Genomic DNA, 7,116 nt, shown 5'->3' with positions numbered 1-7,116 from the left:
AGAAGAGGAGGAGGCCAGACTTCCGCAGTAACCGACCCACTCCCACATAATAGCGTCAATCCACTTGTGAAGACAAAGAGCTGATGCCCAGTCACCTCCCTATCCTGCACCTGCCAAAGCCTCTTCACACCAGCACGATGGCAGCCAAGGTCAACACACAAACTGTGGGGGACACAGTCAAACCACAGCACAAGTCCAGCCCTGGAAATTCTAGTGCGTTTTGCCCTGTGTGTTCCCTTGGTCATTTCTGAACACTCTGGTTTTGAAGCTCTCCAGAATTTCTAAAGTGCTTTGATATATATCCACTGTATTAAGCCTGAATTTGTCAGCATTGGGAGAAGGCTATGAAGATGCACTGTGACTTAGAGAAGGTTTGACAGTGCCTAAGGCTCGTGAGAAGCATTTGAGTTTTCCCAGGAGCCACCCTGGGCCAAACCATCACCTGTCAGGTAGGTGATAGGAGCTCTAAACCTCCAAGAATACTTCACAACTATAATACCTTTGGTGAAATTGTTTGGACTCAATAAATAGACATTGAAAAAAAAATTGCTGGTCAATCCTTTTTCCATCTTTGGCCATAAAAAGTTAATAATACTCAATTACTTTATGTCCTTTTAAAAGTTAAAATAATTCTGATAAAATTTTAACATTTGTTGAAGACAGCAAAAAAGACTTATTGCAAGAGGGATTGCTGTGATGGAGGCTTTGCAGGAGTGCAGAGAGACCAGGCATGACTCTGATGTGAGGACAGCCAAGAGAAAGGGTGGGTAGAAAATCCCTAAGGAGCCACAGCAGGAGAAAGGGGGTTCCTGCCCTTCCTGCAGTGGCAGGATTCTTGGGGAAGGCAGGCCAGGGGGATACCACATGGAGGATGGGGTATGAGGAATCTGACCAGGTATCAAAAGGGGGGTATTCTCACTAAACTCACCCAGCCAATGCTCACAGTTGAGCTAATCAGGCCAAGGGCAGAGTCTAGGGTCAGCGCCTAGATATAGAGGGCTCAGAAGAGTCTGGCTCCAATTAGGTCAAAGAGTGAGTCTTTGTCAATGTAAGAAGAGCCCATAGAAACTTCCGTGATGGCAGGAATGTTCCCCACGTGCGATTGCCCAGTGTGGGACCAGGGGCCACTCATGCCCATCCGGCACCTGCATGCGGCTAGTGCAACAGAGGGAATGGGTTTTCAATTTTATTTATTTTTAATTAATTTAAATAGCACATATGGCTTGTGACTAGACAGTTCAGGACTAAAAGTAAGCGAAACAGATCGACTTTTCATAATATTGGCCCTTGACCAGATAACCATAAAACAAGTGTTTACAACAAAAACAGAGGACAATTAGCATCATGAACCCCACAAAACACATTTCCTTAGCTACAACTTTTTTTTTTTTTTTTTGCAGTTTTTGCCCAGGGCTGGGTTTGAACCTGCCACCTCCCGTATATAGGGCTCGTGTCCTACTCCTTTGAGCCACAGGCACCACCCAGCCACGACGTTTTTATTTAAAAATAAACTCTCTTTCTTCAGGTCTAAAATGATAAACAGGCTTCATTTGGAATTCCAAAGGCTTTTGGTTAAAGGAGGTGATTATTGGAGAAAATAAAACCGATTGATGCCAACAGAACCCAGGGATCTGGCAGGTCCCCAGCCGTCCTGGGGAATGTGATTTGGGCTTTCCATAAAATGGTAATGAATAATTTTCCTTGGCACATTTGGGTAGAGTTTGTACTTGCCAATGAATGACTTCCTCTGGATTCCTGTCAGGAGACCCAAACCAGGGACACAGGAGCTGTAAGATAAAATTCAGCCAACAGTCCCAGAAAGAGGCCAGCAAGTCGTCATCCATCAGGCCGCCTGTGGCCCAGAGTGGCTGTGGAACTAAGCCAGGCACTAATGGTCTTAACTCACCCATTAATGTTTCAAGAAACCCCTGCTGATTGATCTCTTTCCCAGACCGTGGGCTTGTCTGATAACAAGACCCTGGAATGTTCCTGCCACAAACACCTAGTCTGACTCCTCACTTTGCAGGAGAGAAAACCAAACATTTTCACAGAACCATCTCCTGCACAGAAAAGATGTTTAATGAACTAAAGAAATACTAAAAGGTGAACACAACACCTGCAATTTCATTCACTCTGTTCATTCACTAGGTGCCAACTACGTGCCACACCTCGTGCTGGGGGTTAGAGATCACGGACGGAAGGGGACGTGAGCAGTCTGGCTTCGTGACACTTTCCTTCTTGTGCTAAATCTACGCTGTATAACGGGATATTCGATTTTTGATTCAGAATTTTAAAAATCTTGGATTTTTAAATTTTTATTATTAAAACATTGTTTGTGCAATAAAGCTTTTAAAAACTGGCCGTGTCCCTGAAAATCTACAACTACCCAGAAGTAAGGTCACTGCCCAATTATTTAGCTCATTCAGTCTTTCACGTAAGTTCAAGTGACACTTGGATGTATCCGGAAGGGCTGCGGTAAAAATTTTAGAGTAGTTATTAGTATTATAAGAGTGGTAAAAATTTTAGAGTAGTTATTTAAAGAAAAAAATTTTTCATAGACTTTTTTTGTAGAGACAGAATCTCACTTTATCACCCTTGGTAGAGTGCCGTGGCGTCCCACAGCTCACAGCAACCTCTAACTCCTGGACCTAGGCGATCAAAGATGGTTTTAAACTTATCTTGATAATGTTTAGTAAGAACTGTGAATGTACTGTTGTAAAATAATGCTATCCCAGGAGAGGACAGCACTGTAGGACCACCAACCAAGCACATCAGAGTGCTCAAACCAAATTTTTCTTTTGGAATGTTTTTCTTTTTGGATTTTCTGTCACTCGCCACTACAGCGTCAGCCTCACAGCTGTTGTTATCTTGCTTTTGAGCATTAACTTCTGGCTTTATTTCACATCACAAGTGAGGATGGGAGGACATCCCTGAACTCTCCTGGGCCTTCTGGCCGTCTCCAGGTACAGGTACATGTTGTCCCACTATGTGCAGAGGCCATTCGGAGCTACCTCCTTTCTGGGCGAATAACTAGAACGTTCCCAAGATCTGAGGGTCCTGGGATTTTGACCTATGTGTAAACGAGGAAGGATGTTAATATTAACTTGGATCTTGGGAAACTTTCAATTCCCTAAGTGGAAGTGTTCAAATATTGCCAACCTCATATGCTTCAACCTACTACTGAGCATTTGCTGTGGGCCAAGCCGTTATTTTGCTACTTTATATTTCATATTATTGTTTTGATGGTTTTAAAAGATGCATGCTAATTTAGAAACCTAGAAAAAAGCTTTATTATGGTTTCTTTTAAGAACTCTTTTCACTTTGTTCTAGAAATGTTAGAAATTGACGGAGGGAAGGCATTCTCTCTGATATAGACGCCAACCCAAATTAAGTGGCTCTTTCTTAATCACAAAAATACTTATGGCTCACACTTCCTTCGCCCTGGGGAAATTAAGTTGCATACATTACTTTAAATAGTCTTTTTCAGTACTACAAACTGTGGGGAAAGTGAAAGTAAGAAAGGATATGTCAAAAAAATAACTTCACTGCTTTGTTTTTTAAAGCTCCCACAAACTTAAAGTGAAAAAATATTTCTCCGGCACTGACTAATGCCGTGTGAATGGTTCCTGAAAACATCCCGCTGTTAACTCTTTTTAATGAACCTGCCACACGTGTTGTAAAAGGGGGTTTCTCAAGAGACTTCGCTTTCCTGTTCTGCTCATCCCTGCCACTGACCGGAAGGCACCTTGTAATCGTATTGAGAGTGGGGACAAACCAGGACAACTTGAGTGGATACAGAAAGGCACCTCGTGGGTCTTCTGGTTACATTTCCTTGTCATTTTCAGAACCATGTTCACAATTCAGGAGCAGCTCCTGGAGCACGTGCAAAGATGCCTCAGGAAAGTCGGCCTCTGTTAATGCTGGGGAGGTGGGAAGAAAAATTTGGGGAGGTATTGCATGTCCCCCAAAGCACTCAGTTAGTAACTGACCACTGTGATTTTCTGAGATCCACAGAGAAATGGATTGAATTATTTTCTTCTGAATTAAATCCCAATTTAGCAGTCCTCATTGACAGCAAATATCCCTCGTCAAGCTCCGCACACAGCCGCTTAAAGCTTTTCCCGTCTCGGACCGGTGGAACGGAGGGAGACTTCAGGGCTCTTACACGAGGTACTGGCACCTGCGCTCACTTCCCCGGCGCGGTGTCAGGACGCGCCACTCTCCCTAGGAAGCACTGACGGGTCTCGGGAAGGCAGGCTTTTTCTTTTTAGCTCTTATGTTGTTTCTTACATGTCTTAAGTATTATCGAAAGTTAAAGTCGGTTGTGTCAGAGAAATTTCAGAGATTTTAATGACCCCAAGACATGAGTCAGAGCCTCTCATGCAGATAAGACTTGTCTATAAGTAAATGATAATAAAATGAAACAGGTGTCTCTACTTCAAAAGAAATACAGATAACCGGCTGTGCAGAGAGTGCCTGGATGTCGGGCGACCGCCGTGCATGGGAGAGATGTCACTCTGACACAGACCCTACATACAGATCTATATTTAAATATGCAGTTTTATAATCCCAGGGAGAAAAATAATGATAATAAAAGCTCAACTTGCGATCTGTGCAAGACAGGCTGGGATATACCGTCCCACTGTCCCCCTTCCAGGACCGCGAGTAGATTCCACATGGGAGAGGCTGCCAGTTAGAAGATCCAGGCAATTGTTCATAAAACTCGGGAGTATGTTAGAAATGTCCAAGTTTCAAAATAAAAAGAAAAATTCTTCCCATCAAATATATACTTTGTCCTCAATTTTCTCCCCTGGAACCATTAATTCATGGAATTCTAGAACTGGAAAAATAATTTAATGGACCGTCTTATAAATTATCGATAATCGTCACAGCAAGTCTGCAGGTAGGTGGAGGCGACCTCTTCTGTAGGCTAAGAAACTGAAGCTTATTAAGCTTAACTGCGTGAACTTTATTGTGTTCACGCAGATTATTAAGGAGTGAAGAGGGACCTGAACTTTGTCCGAAGGCTTTAAAGGCCCCACCATTTTATCATGCATGCCATCCATGCAGCCTGGGATGGAAAGGACATCTGGTCCCCTCCTGTCGACCGCCTGCAGGAATTCCTGAACAAGATGCTGAAAGCTGTCCATCTCGCACTTAGACAGGCTTACTTGGTGAGGTATGCTTTAATGTCTGGACATACCAAATAATTGTACAACAGGTTTTGCATGTAAAATATATTAGTTGGTATCTTAACATACCACTTAATTAATTACAGCACTTACACTTTCAAACCAAAGTTAAGTAGGTAAAACCTTCACTGAGTACAATATTGAAAGAGTATGAGATGGTGATGGTGAGGGTGGTCTTTCCACACTCCCTGGTGTCCCAGTCAGCCACTTTCCCTGGTGGAACCAACCAATGTTACCTTCCAGAGACACCTTATGTGCATCTTGTGTATAGACTTTACCTTTTTTTTTTTTTTTTTTGAGACAGAGCCTCAAGCTGTCCCCCTGGGTAGAGTGCCAAGGCATCATAGCTCACAGCAACCTCCATCTCCTGGGCTCAGGCGAGTCTCCTGCCTTAGCCTCCCAAGTAGCTGGGACACAGGCGCCTGCCATAACACCTGCCTATTTTTTGGTTGCAGCCATCATTGTTGTTTGGCAGGCCTGGCTGGATTCAAACCCACCACCTTAGGTGTATTTGGCTGGTGCGTTAGCCACTTGAGCCACAGGCGCTGAGCCTAGACTTTACCTTTTACTTACAGAAATAAAAACATGCATTCTATACACACTGGTTACACTCATGTTTTAATTTAATGACGTATGTTGGAGAATATTTCCAGTTCATTACATAAAGAACTTCCTCATTGTTTTATCAGTATTTTCACAGCATTTCACTATATGGATATGCCCCGAGCTATTTAACTAGTCTCTTACCAGTGGGAATTTAGGTTATGGTAAACTTTGCCATTACAACTAGTGCCATAATGATTAATTTCAGAAACATATCATTTCACAGGTGTGCAAATTACCACTGCAGGATGAATTGCTGCAAGTTAAATTGTGGCTGGGTCAAGGGACATAAGCGGTTGTAGTTTTGATAAATACTCCTAAATTTCCTCCGACAGAGGTTATATTATTAAAACCCTAGGAATACGCTCAAAAACAAATAAGGAACATCTGTACAAAAGTCAAAGTGCTGCTTTGACCTTTGACAGAGTGAGTAGAGGTACAAAAAAGGCTGTAGCACTTCATCATTTATTTCACGTTTTTACCAAAATAAGGGGAGATTAACATGCATGCCAGGAGGGTCCGATTAGCAGCCTCCAGATGGTTGGGAAATCCACAGGAAAATTGATTCAGCCTCAACAAACAAACGCAGGAATAAAGGGCAGCAGAGCCAGAGAAACAGGAGACAGATGGCACAAAAGGGATTTGAGAGACATATCTACAAATTACAATGCCCAGACTTTATTTGGATCCTGGTCGAAATAATCTGTAAATGTCATTTATAGTAATTATGAGACAGTGGAGGGACTAGACTAGGATAAATGGAAATTGGTACTTTATTCTTAGATAAGAGTATTTAATAATGCAAAAATGTCAGTTCTCCCTAAATTATATAATTACACATTTAGTGCAATTTCAGTAAAATAGCAACTTTAAAAAATTAGACAAGCCTATTTGAAAGTTTATATAGAAAAACTAAGAAGCACGAATAGCAAAGAAAACTTTGAGGAAAAAAGAATGGTGATGACATTCTAATATGCATTAAAAAGCTACAATAGTTAAAATAGGGTGGTTTGAAATATACTTTAGTATATGATAAAACTTGGCATTTCAAATCAGTGGGTTAAGAAAGATTATTTAGTAAATGGTAATTAGTGTAGGGAAAACAGGATATCAATGTATTTAAAAAATGAAGAATATGCATACTTTGCACTCTATTTTTTTATTAAATCATCACTGTGTTCATTAATGCAATCATGGGGTACAATGTGCTGATTTTATATACAATTTGAAATATTGTCATCAAACTGGTTAACATAGCCTTCACAGCATTTTCTTAGTTAATGTGTTAAGACATTTATATTCTACATTTAGTAAATTTCAC

At 41.5% G+C, this 7,116-nt stretch overlaps 1 protein-coding gene across 1 annotated transcript in view; it reads right to left on the bottom strand.

The window, feature by feature from the left end:
• SERPINI1 (serpin family I member 1) overlaps positions 1-7,116 on the bottom strand; it is an 84,869-nt gene that overhangs the window by 41,374 nt on the left and 36,379 nt on the right. The gene's annotated exons all lie outside the window — the stretch shown is intronic.

This window comes from Otolemur garnettii, unplaced genomic scaffold, assembly GCF_000181295.1.
Source record: "Otolemur garnettii isolate 467f Iridium unplaced genomic scaffold, OtoGar3 scaffold00084, whole genome shotgun sequence".
Classification (NCBI taxonomy): Eukaryota; Metazoa; Chordata; class Mammalia; order Primates; family Galagidae; genus Otolemur; species Otolemur garnettii.
This window is presented reverse-complemented; position numbering and strand designations above follow the sequence as displayed.